A 10,590-nucleotide genomic window follows, 5' to 3' on the forward strand; every position below is an offset into this window, starting at 1 on the left:
TTTTGACTTAGTTAAGCTCCTGTTATTATTGGAATATATTACTACAGATTTATTATCACAATATAACATTATTGGTCTTTCCATATTTTCCAAAATACGTAGTCCCGTGATAAAATTTTGCAGCCATATTCCTTGATTGGATGCCTCATAGCAAGTTACAAATTCTGCTGTCATAGTGGAGGAAGCTACAAGTGTTTGTTTGACACTTTTTTATGATATAGCTCCTCCTGCTAACATATAAATGTAGCCTAATGTAGACTTCCTGCTATCTTGGCATCCAGCAAAATCAGAATCAAAGTACCCAATGACCTCCAGTTGTTCTGATTTTCTGTATGTGAGCATATAATCTTTTGTTTTCTAAAGATACCTCATAACCCTTTTGACTGCTATCCAATGATCCATACCAGGGTTGCTTAAGTATCTGCCTAACATCCCAACAATGTACGCAATATCCGGACGCGTACATACCTGAGCATACATTAGATTTCCTACAGTCGAAGCATAAGGAATCTTCTGTATTTCCTGAATTTCAATGTTACATTTAGGGCACTGATTGAGACTAAACTTGTCTCTTTTAGCCACAGGGGTGTCTCCTGATCCGCAGTCTTGCATGCCAAACCTTTTAAGTATTTTATTGATATAGCTCTTTTGTGATAATCCAAGAATACCCCGAGAGTAATCTCGATGTATTTGGATTCCTAATATAAAAGAGGCGTCCTCAAGATCTTTCATCTTAAAATTTTTTGATAGAAATTTCTTGGTTTCGTGCAACATGTCTATATCATTAGTGGCAAGCAATATGTCATCGACATACAGAACCAGAAAAATATACTTACACCCACTGAACTTGTGATATACACAGTCATCAACAATATTCATCTCAAAACCGAACTAGATAATTATTTGTTGAAACTTGTAATACCATTGACGAGGAGCTTGCTTGAGTCCATAGATGGATTTCCTTAATTTGCAAACCATATTCTTTGGGTCTCCTGACACAAAGTTTTCTGGTTGCACCATATAAATCATCTCATCAATATCGCCATTGAGAAATGCAGTCTTAACATCCATCTGATGTAACTCGAGATCATAATGAGCAACAAGTGTCATGATTGTTCTGAAAGAGTCTTGTGATGAAACCGGAGAGAAAGTCTCTGTATAATCAATGCATTCCTTTTGAGTAAAGCATTTAGCTACAATACGTGTCTTATACCTCTCCACATTACCATTTGCATCCCGCTTGGTTTGAAATATCCATTTACAACCAATTGGTTTTGCACCTTATTGTCTTGCATAGACTTGTACTCTTTATTCATGGCATCAATTCACTATTAAGAGTTAGAACTTTTCATAGCCTAAAGAAAGTTGATTGGATCATCTTCCAACATTCCATTACTTTCCTCATGTTCTTGGAGAAATACAATATAATCATCTGAAATAGCATTTCTCCTTTCTCCCGTGGATCTTCTTAATGGCACCGGTTCTTGAGGTTGTTGAGTTTGTTCTTCTGGAACGGGAAGTTGTTCAACATTGTCATCTTGAGGTTCCGGATTTACTTCTTGAGCAATAACAGGTATAGTAACATGAATATTATCAAAAGTAACTGTATGGATTGGATCTGAAGCTAATTCCTCCTCAAAAGCAATGTCTCTAACATTATCCCCCCCCCCTAACTCAACATCCTCAAAGAATGTTGTTGTTCCCGTCTCAAAAATATTCCTAAGTGTGGGATCATAAAACTTATAGCTCCTAGAGCGTTCAGAATACCCAATAAAGTAGCTGCTAACTGTTTTGGAGTCCAATTTCTTTTCATTTGGCCTATAAGGCCTTGCCTCAGCTGGACATCCCCAAATATGTAAGTGCTTTAAACTGGGCTTTCGATCAGTCCAAAGCTTATAAGGTATTTTAGCAACTACTTTACTTGGTACTCTATTCAGAATGTAAGCTGCTGTCTTAAGTGATTCTCCCCAGAGTGACTCTGGTAAAGAAGAATGAGAGATCATACTTCTTACCATATCCTTAAGAGTCATGTTTCGTCTTTCAGCTACACCATTCATGCTAGGTGAACCCGACATTGTGGGACGATACCGCATTCCTCTAGGTATCTAACAAATGGTCCTGGACGTTGTTCACCTGAACCATCATATCTACCGTAGTACTCACCACCATGATCAGATCTAACGGTTTTAATTTTTCTGTTGAGTTGATTCTCAACTTCAGCTTTATAGGCTTTGAACATGTCTAGAGACTCAGATTTTTCATGAATGAGATATAGGTACCCATAACGTGAGTAATCGTCTATGAATGATATAAAATATTATTGATCATTCCAAGATGCCATAAGGAATGGTCCACAAATATCTGTATGTATCAAACTTCCGAAGATCTGTTGGCACCTAATCTCTTAACTTTGATCTGTTTTCCCTTGATACATTCAACACATACGTTAAAATCTAAAAATCTAGGGAATCCAAAATGCCATCAGACACAAGACGCTCAACTCTACCTTTTGAGATATAACCCAAGCGCTTATGCCATAATGTCGCTGAATTTTTCTTATTTAATTTACGCTTAGTACTACGCGATTCCGCATGCAAAGTTTCATTATAAGAAGCAATTGTATCAAGCAAATATAGGTTGTTATAAGTACTCAAGTAACCAGTTCCTATAATATTTGAATTAAAAGATAAACTAAATTCATTGTTTCCAAATGAACAAGAATAACCTAATTTGTCCAATACAGAAATAGAAATCAAATTCCGTCTAAAAGACGGTACTACAAAAGTATCTTTCAAATCCAAATAAGAACCAGTTCCGAACACCGTGCTTAATGATCATAAGACTCATGCGATTTGAACGCTCTCACTTCTCATACTCATTCCTTGCATCAGGAGTGCTATCCGCATTGAGAGGTTGGGGTTGTTCAGTTCTTAATGTAAGGTCTAGATCCATGCAGCCAAGAACAATTAATACGTTCTCTTTCCAAACCTTGAAATTTGTCTCATTAAGCATGGGAATTGAGTTGATGTTAGCAGAAATTATTGCAGCAGATGCATTAGCTGAAATAAACAAAAAATACTCACATTAATAACCATAATTAGTAATCAATAACATTCAAATAATGACAAATCTCATCCAAGATATCTGGTACAATATTAATATCAAGTCTTTGGACAGTAATATTAATTACAAGTGATATCTTATTGCAACAATCAAACAATGACAATAACACATATCAAATAATAAAACTATCTTTGGATCGATTCACTATTCACATGTAAACCTTATAATTGTCACACGTTTATCATCGCAGATGTGTATGCAGTCTAAATAAATATTAACCTTCCTTTGGGCCAATTAAATATTTACACGAAAGCATACATGCAAACATCTCACATTCTTTATGAACAATCTACACAAGAGAGGTTACTTTGGCAACTTCTTGTTTTAATTAATCAATTGGAGTGAGAGACAACCTTAATACCTTAGTGTCATAATATTTGAGTTAAATAATGTAGGATCTAAAATAGATAGACTAGAACACTAGAGGGGGGGTGAATAGTATTCTTTTAAAATTTATGCAAAGTAGATTATAAATTACAAAGAAAAATGGCAATCTCATGGGTGAATAGTATTCTTTTAAAATTTATGCAAAGTAGATTATAAATTACAAAGAAAAATGGCAATCTCATATGTTCTTCATTTTCTTCACTTCATAATGCCTTGAAATCAACTTGCACTTGTTCATATTTTGATACTGAGATCCGCATATAAAAGTTAGTGCATTTGCATAACACACATTATATAAATTGTTATCATCAAAATACTATCATGGATATATGATATTCAACATTCTTCCCCTTTTTGATGATAACAAATAATTTATGCATAAGTATGTATTTTATAACCAGGTTTAAACAATATGAAATAATCATACTTACTCCCCCTGCATATATGCAAATTAGAGTCTATAACAATACATAATTCTAATATAGGTAACTATTTCTCCCCCTTTGTTATCAACAAAAGGAGAAAATCATTTATGCTAAACATGACATTATTTCTTCAACATGAGCTAAAACTTCAAACAAATCATCAAGATTATGAACATAGTCCATAACTTCACCTATCTAAATAGGTAGGCAAAGACTTGCCATAAAGATCAAAAGTTCTACAATGTTCATCATCATGATCTGTTTAAAATATGTAGCACATATATTAACTAACCAAACAACATCATAGTAAAGTAAACACACAATCAACATAGTAGCAACATAAATAACATATTACATATGTCCTAACAACTCACAACTACATAGTTTTTGATACTTAAACAAAATAACATAATTGTTTTAAAACTTAACATAGAAAATATCCAAATCTAATATGATGCATGCATAAACTTCTAAAGTGCTGGAGGAGGTTGTTGTCCTTGAAAATATGCATTAAGCTTTGTGTCCAAGTCTTCAAACTTCTTGATTAGCTCTTCTTGATTACTAATGATATATGAATTCTGAGAATATAGAGCTCTCTGACCAGTTTCAAGTTCAAGAATACGTGCACTTAGAGTATTGTATTGCACATCTGAAAAGCATGAGGGTTCTGTAGGAAATGGTGGTGGTTGACTAGAAGAAGCTCCTGCTTGAGTTGATGATTGTGGAATATCTTATGGAATTTCTTCTAGATGAGGATGAGGTTCATCTTGAGGATTTTGTTCTTGAATTTCAAAATTTGTTAACTTCATCCTAGTTAGGGCATTGGAATCAAAGAATTCAATGGAACGGACAACAAAATTTTCAGATTTGAGATCCACATGAAATTTGTCAAAGATTTTTGTTAAAAAGGCACCATAAGGAAGAAATCCTCTTGGTATTGTCAAAAGATTATAAAAATAAACTTCAGCTCAATTAACTTGGATATTTCCCATTATAGCATATAGAGCTTTTGCTAAATCTAGGGAAATGAAATGAAAACTCCTAGTTTTTGGAGATAAGTTATAAGCTAGGATTCGTGCAATGAACCTAGGAATTGGACGAAGTTTGTTTGAGTTATTTAAAGGTTTACCATATCCAGGAAGAAATATATGATTAGATAAAAGATTTGAATCATTCATCCTAACTGACCTAAGAGAAACTCCTTGATAAGGAATATTGAAAAAATTTCCAATTGACTTTGTAGTCAAGTCAATCTCTATTCCTTTAACAAAAGTCTTAAGTTTTTTAGAACCACCAATAGTTCCCACACGTTCTATATTAGTATAGAACAATTGCACAAGAAATGGATATGTGGGTTTTCTATTTTCAGCGGAGAATAATTCAAGCAATCCCACATTTTCAAAATATGATCCAAAGTTCCAGGGAATAAAATCATCAAATTTCACAAATCGTCCTGGAAGAACTTCAAAAGTTGATATTTTGTTAAATTCTTCTAATAATTCAGGACTTTTTAAATAAATGATGATTTCATCGTTAACAGAAGTATGGATTTGCTTAGCTTTCTTAGCTCTAGACATGATGAAACAGATAAAAAACAAAAGATTCAAAGATTAAGTTGAGAAATATATCCCAAACTGTTGAAACCCTAGATTAGTCGACTAGAACTTGGAGTAGTCGACTACTTAACTTGATAGCTTGACAGATTTCAGAGAATAATGAAGAATTTGATGAAAATTTGAGAACAAAGAGAATGCCCTAACCTGGAATCGTGAGTTCTGAAGACAGGAAGAAGATGGTCGGTTTTTAGATGGGTTAGTGGGTAGTTTTTTTAGGTTTTTACATTATCTTTTAAAAGAAATTACATTGAATGGTTCAGATTTGATAGTAAAATAAATGTAGGGTTAAGATTTGATCTTAGATATGTGGCTAGGATTGATAGAGTTAAAAATCTATGGTTGAGATGAGTTTTACTTAGATGAAACGGGTATTGGATTTTGGGCTTTAAAACTGTAAAACTGTGAGTTCAGAATCAGTAGTCGACTAATAAGAAAAGTAGTCGACTACACTGTAATCGACAGAAAGTTGATTTTCAGTTTATGACTCAGAGTAGTCGACTATAAATGAAATTAGTCGACTACACTGTAAACAACAAAAAGTTAATTTTAAGATTTTAACTTAGAGTAGTCGACTATAGATTAAATTAGTCGACTACACTGTAATTCACAAAAAAATGTATATGTAAAACTTGTGCATGTAGTCGACTATAAGTCAAATTAGTCGACTATTAAGGGTATGAATGCATATGTGTTTGTTTTAAAAAATTTAATTTAAATCTTCAATTGAACATATACCTAATTCCCTTCTTAATTTAACATAAATTTCTTCTTTTAAGGGTTTTGTTAATAAATCTGCTATTTTTTTATCAGTAGGTATAAATTCTAATGAAATATCACCTTTAAGCACATGATCACGTAAGAAATGATGTCTAATATCAATGTATTTTGTACGTGAATGTTGAATAGGATTTTTAGATAAATTAATTGCACTAGAATTTTCACACATAATGGATGATATATGACAATTTATGCCATAATCAGATAATGTTTGTTTCATCCATAAAATTTGAGCACATGCAAGACTTGCAACAATATATTCAGCTTCAGTTGTTGATAATGATACTGAATTTTGTTTTTTACTAAACCAAGATACAAGTGAATGTCCTAAAAATGACATGTTCCACTTGTACTTTTTCTATCGAATTTACTGTTTGTTGGAAATTTGCAGTAAAGGAAACGAAAGAAAAATTTGACTTGTATTTCTCTCAAAATCAATTACAATTTGGATTCCGGTTACAAAAGAGAGGAGAATGAATTTGATTCTCCCCTTTGTTTAAAACTGGGTTCTTCAAGGTAGCGATGGAGTGCCTCCTTCGATTGATCTCGTCGAACTTGCTCTCCGTTGACGATCCGACCGTCCTTCTTCACTGGAATAATTGAAGTGCTTGCTGACTTCGGTTTAGAACTCTTAACGAGTGTAAAGAACTCTGAACGAGTTAAGAACTCTGATAAGAGTTGTTGAAAACCGAATGTCTGGTTTGATGTGATTAACTTGCGTTGCAAGCTAATTAAGAACTCTTAACGAGTTTAAGAACTCAGAATGAGTTAAAACTCTGTAACAGAGTTGTTGGAAACCGAATGTCTGGCTCGATGTGATTAACTTGTGTTGCAAGTTAATTAAGAACTCTTGACGAGTTTAAGAACTCAGAATGAGTTAAAACTCTGTAACAGAGTTGTTGGAACCGAAGATTCGGTTAATTGCCAAGTGGATGATACCTTTGATGAAAGGATCCTTCGGGATTTGATTAACTGATCGTTGATCAGTTCCTTGATCTCCCGAAGATCTCTTCCTTCCGATTACTCAACTGCCGAGATTTGTTGACCTTGGGTGGTTTTGATACCAGCTCCCCTCAACTCTTTGCGGTTTTGATGCCAGCTCCTCCTTAACCTTATGCGGTTTTACTGTTAAAAGCCGATCAACCAACCGATCCCTCTTACTCTGTTGAGTAAGTCGGTTATTTATAGGGGGATAAGGGGTGTAACCAACCCCTATTTCCGCTCCTTTGTGGGCGAGAATCCCTCAGAACGTGGGGTAACGATTTTGAGGCCGTTCGGCTTGTATTTGAACAAGTCAAAACGCCTCAGTCGGCGTTCTGGGGTTTAACTCTGCGTCCAAGGCTTGAGACGCAGAGTTAAATCTCTGTTAGAGATTTGAGACGCACAGGCCGTGTGCGTTGAAGCTCAACTCTGCGTCCAGAGTTTGGGACACGTAGTTGAACCTATTGAAGAACGCACGTTATGTGTGCGTTTGGTGCTTGAACTCTGCGTTGCAGAGTTAGACATTCGCTGGAGAACGCACAAGTTGTGTGCGTTTCGAATTTGAGAAACGCAGAATTAAACTTCTACGTTTGATAGAGGTTGTTGACTTGTAACATCGTCTGCCATGACATTGCAAAGGCCATTGTTTATTGGTCTTTGCCTGTTATAAGATATGAGAGTCGTCAGATTGTAACTCTCACCAACGATCGTGAAGGCCACTGAATAGGGTTTTCATTGATCCTTGCCTGTTATAGGATATGAGAGTCGTCAAATTGTAACTCTCACTGTTGGTTGCGAAGGCTGCAGAATAGAGCTTTCATCAGTTGTCGGAAGCGTCGTCGAATTGTAACTCTTCTCGATCTACGTGAAAGGTCCTCTATTTACCGCTTTCGATTGTCGACCCGAAAGCTATTTGATTGTAGCTTTCGTTGTTGGAGTTAGACGGGAATCAACATCCATAGTGTTTTGAAGATGGATATTTGCCCACAGCTCTCTACCAAGCGACTCACCAACTAAACTCACCAACTAAGTCCAACCTTTGATTTCTGAAATCACTACACTGCTCATCAGCATCTCTAATAGTTGCTAATATCATATTAGTCATGCTGTTGTCGCAGCCATCAAGATCAGTCATCTCAGAGATGAGGCCGTGTCTATAGCGGTTGCAGAATTGCGGATGCCAAGATCAGAAAGTCGTCTGATTGTAACTGTGATTTTTAGACAGCCTACAGAACCCCCTCCAAAGTTTTCGAAAGTTCGCGGTTGACTGGGACGAATTTTCGGAATACTTTGGATCCCAAAATTTAGAAGACATTGTCAGACTTGGTTGATTGTAATCTAATTGTACTCATTCAATGGACTCTTCAGTGGAGTCACCTGTTTCTTCTTGGCTTTAGTCGCCTTGATGGCTGACATTAGCCTCCCTCTATTTATTTGGAACCATGTCTTGGCTATAATCATAGAGGAATTCGTCTGATTGAATTAGAATGCTGTTTGTTGGAAATTTGCAGTAAAAAGACAATGAAAGAAAAATTTGACTTGTATTCCTCTCAAAATCAATTACAATTTGGATTCCGATTACAAAAGAGAGGAGAATGAATTTGATTCTCCCCTTTGTTTAATTCTGGGTTCTTCACGGTGGCGATGAGATGCCTCCCTCGAATGCTTGCGTCGAGTTTGCTTCTCCTCCTTGTTGCTGCAGAACGCGGCAAGATGCTCGATCAAGGATCCCCAAAAAGTCAGCTCCCCCCCTCCAAAAAAAAGGATCCGAACTCAGTTGAGTTTTGAGGTATTTATAGGGGGTTAAGGGTATAACCGCCCCCTTAAATATCTCCTTAATGAGGGTTTAATGGGGTCTAACTGCTCCCCATAAATCTCTCCATGATAGGGTAGTGATCCCCTAAAATCTTGGGGAGAAAACGGTTCTGGAACCGTTCAAATCGTGCTTGAACGAGTTAAACGCTGAAAACAGCGTTCTGGGCTCGAACTGTGCGTTTCTGGACCTGAAACGCACAGTTGAGGTTGAAAAACGCACAGCTGGGGCTGAAAACGCACAGCTGGAGCTGAAAAACGCACAGCTGGGCTGAAAACGCACAGTTGAGGCTGAAAACGCACAGCTGAGGCTGAAAACGCACAGCTGGGTCTGTAAACGCACAGTTAAGGCTGAAAACGCACAGCTATGTTGTTTTAGAGATTAACTCTGCGTTTTGATGTTGAAAACGCAGAGTTAAGCCTGTTTGAGGCTGAAAACGCACAGTTGTGCTGTAAACGCACAGTTAAGGCTGAAAACACACAGCTATGCTGTTTTAGAGATTAACTCTGCGTTTTGATGTTGAAAACGCAGAGTTAAGCCTGTTTGAGGCTGAAAACGCACAGTTGTGCTGTTTTAGAGATTAACTCTGCGTTTTGATGTTGAAAACGCAGAGTTGAGCCTGTGCGTTTTGACTCTGTAATGCTTTGTGCTGTTTTAGAGATTAACTCTGCGTTTTGATGTTGAAAACGCAGAGTTAAGCCTGGGCGTTTTGACTCTGTAACGCAATCTTTTGTTTGTAGGAAATTTGAAGTAAAAAGACAATGAAAGAAAAATTTGATTTGTATTCCTCAATTAGACGAATTATATATGAAAATCGGCTATCTCGACGAGACGGGGCCATCCGAACCAAGCCGAAGGCTTCGGTTCGCTTCCTCCGTTTTGCCAAATTCCTTACGGTTTGAGAGATATCTGCATTCTAATATGAAGAGACCGTCAATTTGTAGTCTCTTTTGCTAGAGCTTTGCACAGATCGTCCTCTTGTAATCTTCGTCTTGGCTCCTTGAGAATATGAGAGTCGTCAGATTGTAACTCCCGATGTTGATTATGAATGCTGTCGAATTAGGGCTTTCATCAGTTGTCGTGAAGGTCGTCAGATTGTAGCCTTCTACGTGAAAATCCTCAAATTGTAGTTTTCTGGAAGTCGTCAGATTGTAACTTCCATCATCGGTGTTTGATGGGAGACCAAATATCTATTGTGATTTTTAGACAGCCTACAGAACCCCCTCCAAAGTTTTCGAAAGTTCGCGGTTGACTGGGACGAATTTTCAGAATACTTTGGATCTCAACTCTGATCTTGGAGCTGTTGATTCCTTATCACAAAGGAGTTGTTCTCTGCACTCGCTTCAAAGGCAGCTTGGTTGAAGGGATTTTCCATGCATGACTTGTGTGAAGGTATGCACCATAATCCTGCTTCTGGAATGTGGGGGTGGACCCTGTATTTTGAACTTGTGATGCGGGTTTCACCCTT

Source organism: Asparagus officinalis, chromosome 7, assembly GCF_001876935.1.
Source record: "Asparagus officinalis chromosome 7, Aspof.V1, whole genome shotgun sequence".
In the NCBI taxonomy this organism is placed as follows: domain Eukaryota; kingdom Viridiplantae; phylum Streptophyta; class Magnoliopsida; order Asparagales; family Asparagaceae; genus Asparagus; species Asparagus officinalis.